Genomic DNA, 4,360 nt, shown 5'->3' with positions numbered 1-4,360 from the left:
AAAGCACATCTATAGAAAAAGGTGAACTGCACCAAATTAAAGTTTCTGGAAGTGTGTATGAAGTCAGTTTCTCTTGTTTTTAGTTTTCTGTATTTTTATATTGAATAAACTACCAGCTTTTTAAAGAAATTAATATCAATTAATACATCTGTAGTTTAAAACATCCAAACTGGGAGTACATGACCACAGGAAGGGACTGGGCTGCAGAGGCTGCGGTGCCAAAGACAAAATGCTGAACTTCCTAGACCCAAAGTAGAACCCAGCAGCTGTGTAAGAACCAAACCACAGTGAGAGGAAGCCTATGCTGGCTTCGAGGCCCTGATGTCCATTGACTTGGAATCTTCAGATGGCCATGAATTTATTGGAGAAAGACAGCATGTGTTCACATCAGGAATAAAAGCTGAGTTGGTTGCCCACGTCAGTGTGTGGAAAACAAAACCAAAGAGTCAATTTTTTAGACAGATCACTTCACATGTGCTTTCGAAAGTCTGCATGTGTTTTGCTTACAAGGTTTGCTACAGCTCAACGGAGATTCCTCAATTTCCCAGCGCGCCTGAAATAGCACTGGAACTCCTGGTGGCTGCCAACTTTCTAGATGGTTAAAAAAAAAAAATTAAAATGAAAGTAAATTATAATAAACTGTTAATTTTTTAGCATTTAAAAAATAAAAATAAAGCATCTTGATACTTACACAGTATTGAAGATGTAATGATTAGTTACTATGTAGATGGCTAATGCCTTAGAAAACTAGGCATTATTTTTCTACATTCCCTTATATTTTAGCCTAATATCACATTTTCAACATTTTGCATTTTTTTCTTTTGCATTTTGACACATGATCTCCCTGTGTAGTGCAGGCTGGCCTTGAACTCACTATGTAGCCCAAGATGGCCTTGAATTGACAGCAATCCTCCAGCCTCACCCTCCTGAGTACTGTGGTTACAAGCATGTGCTATCACCCCTAGATGCATTTTTAACTCTTGAACTAAATATAAGGTTTGCTTTTCTGTTATAAACTGATTTTTATGAGTACCACTAGAAACCTGATATACAGCAAGCTGGGTTTTAGATCAGGATTCAAGTACCTCTGGGACTGGCTTTTGTCTAGACCTCAAGATAACTTCCAGCAGCAATTGTGGCCCCAGCTGACTCTCACTATTGGGGAAGAACTGTCCGCCCCTCAACTAACCACAGGTGGGAGGAGAGGTCTGGCTTAATCATCTGGGAGTGGGTGGAGTCTGGGCATATACAGTTTTTGTGAGGCTTGGAATCTACACAAATCTGGGTATTTACATAAAATAATTTTTTATATAACAAAAAGAATAATTATTTCAAATGAAAAAACATCAAATTTACATTTTAAAATTCAGAATGCATACAAAGACATTACAAAATCCTGCAAAAAATGAAAAAATTAATTAAATTTAAGTAAATTTAATTAATTGATTAAACACTTAATTAATTAACATGTTTATTAATTAACTTTCTAGCACTACTTTATTATATTTTTTTCTACATTTTTGGAGTTGAGTAATCTTTGCCTCTTCACATGACAATTCTGACCAGGCATGGTGGCACACCCCTGTAATCCCAGCACTCGGGAGGCTGAGGCAGGAGGATTGTTGTGAGTTTAAGACCTGCTTGGGCTACGAAGTGAGCTTGAGGGCAACCTGAACTGCATAGCAAAACCTGTCTCAAAAAAAGATAAAAAAACAAAAAAGTAAAACATATGACAATTCTGTAGTCATTAATTGAAAAACATAATTTACTTTTTCATGTAATTGAATTTTTCCTTATTGGCATTTGTCTTCATTACTTTTCTGTCATTGCTGAGAAAAATACCCAACACCCAAGTTAAAGGAGGAGAGGTTTATTTAGCTAACAGTTTGTAGAGGTTTCAGCCCACAGTCAGCTGGCTCCAAGGCAGGGTGACATGGCAGAGGGGCATCACAGAGGAGAAACAGTTCATGGTGGGCAGAAAGTAGCAAAGGAAGCAAGAGACAACCATAGCACTTTCTATTCCTTGTACGTCATCCAGACTACTTGGGGTGGGTAGCACTCACACCTTTAATCCTAGAACCCTTAATCCTAGCATTATACACTCGAGAACCAGCCGCCTCTGAAAAAGCACCACCTATGATTGCAAGAGATTTTAGGGGGAACATCTAGAAACAGCCATAACAGTAGTTTTTAAACTTTCTTTCAGCATCTTTATTTGTCATCAGTGAAGTCTTAGAAATTTTCAAGGATATTGCCATATTTGGGCGTGCCTCTGTCAGGTGGTGTTTTCATACAGGGCTCTAAGATTTTTCACAGTCCAACTTCCGGAGGTGCACCTCTCTGATCCACCACCATTCACACACAGCCAGGGCCAGGCACCACTGGCCCACTCACTGCCCCTTCCTGTTCCTGTGTCCGGGTCGCAGTGCAGAGACTGCTTCCAGGTGAACAAATTGCACTAAACTCAAACGACACTACTTCCTATTCCTCATACCCTTATTTGGATTTCAGAGTTAGTCTAGGCCACCCTGCCTGCCCTTCCCCCAACCAAGGGCAAATGTGAACAAGGGGAAGTTGGAGAGGAAAGAAAAATCAGTCCTCATGATGAGAGTTTAAAATGTTCTTCTTTTATCTTCTTTTCTTTTTCCTTTTCATTTTTTTGATACTAGTTATTGAACCTAGGGCCTTTGCACTGAGCTATATCCTCCAAATTTCTAACAATTTTAAATTTTGAGACAGGGTCTTACTAATATCTGAGTTGCCCAGGCAGTCCTGCTTGCCTTAACCTCCCAGTGTGCTGAGATTATATTCCACAAGAGTTCAAATATTTCAATGCACTAAGTTTTACAAAAGCATTACTATGTCCAATCCATGTCCAGTTCCCATAAGGTTGAAGTCCTCTTGAGAACAGACTATCAAAAAATAACAATATATTAGTGTATATAATACACTTTTGCTATAATGACTAAGTTGAGCTTATTAATTAATATATATTATATTCCCAACGTGACCCTACTTCCTGTGTGGGGAGATGAGGGTTTTCACAAATGTATAACACCAGACACTACCCTGAAGGAAGTGCAGCTATGACAGATACATCAAAGCTTACAGACATTTAGTTTCTGCTTTAAAAGAACCAATAGATTAAACAAAATAATAAGGCATAGATCCTGGCATTAATAACCTTAATTTTATATTCTACACAATCACATATAAGAATAAAGACTAGTATACAGTTAACTGAAAAATAGTTTGCTTGAAAATTCATTTTGAGGTTGTTCAAGGAATAGTGCTTCCCAAACTGTGTCATACGCATTGCTTCATTTTGGATATGAGGCTATTTAGCATTTTCTTCTGTTGTGTGTTTGATGAACTAGAGCACATGATGATTAAATTTACAGATAACGGCAAATTTGAATAAATGGTTATTACCTTGGATGACTAGAGTAGAATTTTAAATGACCTTGTAAAGCTGGAAAAGGAGTCACATGTGCAGAGTGATAAGCAATTGCATTGAGAAACGTTAGGAATTTTTTAACTACACAAACAGAAACATAATATATTCTTAAACAAATTGTCCTTTACATGCAGAAATCAACGTCCATTACAAACTGAATGCACATCAGCAAGTACAGCAAATTATGTGAGAAGCTTCACTTTGGAGATAGTTTAACAACAGTGTAATTGGAAGATAACAAAATAATAACTCTCCTGCTACCTGTGGTACTATACACTCTCTCCCAAATAAAATTTCAGTCTAGATTGGGAGAAAGTGGTTTTCTGATAACATTTGACTGCAGAGCTTCTGTTATCTTGTAGATTTCTCAGACCAGTTGAAGGAATAACAGAGGGGCCATCACTAAATACACACATACACACACACACACACACACACACACACACGTATCTCAAAAATTGGGGTTCGTCTAAGTCAATACAACCAGTATATATACACATTTATACATTACAGTGCACCAACTGCTTTAGACAAAAAGATACATAGAGCATGGTTCCTGTGGTCCAAGGAGGATTTGAAAGTATTGAAAATACAGCAATAACATTCCTTAATTGAATACTGAATGAGCTTCACTTGTTCCACAACTAAATTTAGTGGTATTTGCCAGTTGTATACACAAGTCATGATTTCAACAGTGTTAATGATATTTATCAGCTTTCCATCACAGTGACAAAATACCTAATATAACAACTTAAGGAGGAAAGATTTGTTTGGGTTCACGGTTGCAGAAGTTTCAGTCCATGGTCAAACAAACCCATTGCTTTCAGGCCTGCAGCAAAGTAGAAACATCCTCACAGAAGCACTTAGTAAAGTGGTTCACTTTAATTGAAGCTACAAAACAGA

The 4,360-nt window shown here is 37.5% G+C and overlaps 1 pseudogene; it reads left to right on the top strand.

Moving 5' to 3' along the window:
• The first annotated feature begins 321 nt into the window (after positions 1-321).
• Positions 322-603, top strand: LOC102011337 (annotated as a pseudogene).
• The last annotated feature ends 3,757 nt before the right edge of the window (positions 604-4,360 follow it).

Source organism: Chinchilla lanigera, unplaced genomic scaffold, assembly GCF_000276665.1.
Source record: "Chinchilla lanigera isolate Chin_1 unplaced genomic scaffold, ChiLan1.0 scaffold00101, whole genome shotgun sequence".
NCBI lineage: Eukaryota > Metazoa > Chordata > Mammalia > Rodentia > Chinchillidae > Chinchilla > Chinchilla lanigera.
Note: the sequence above shows the minus strand (reverse complement) of the source record. Positions and strands in the feature narration are given on the sequence as shown.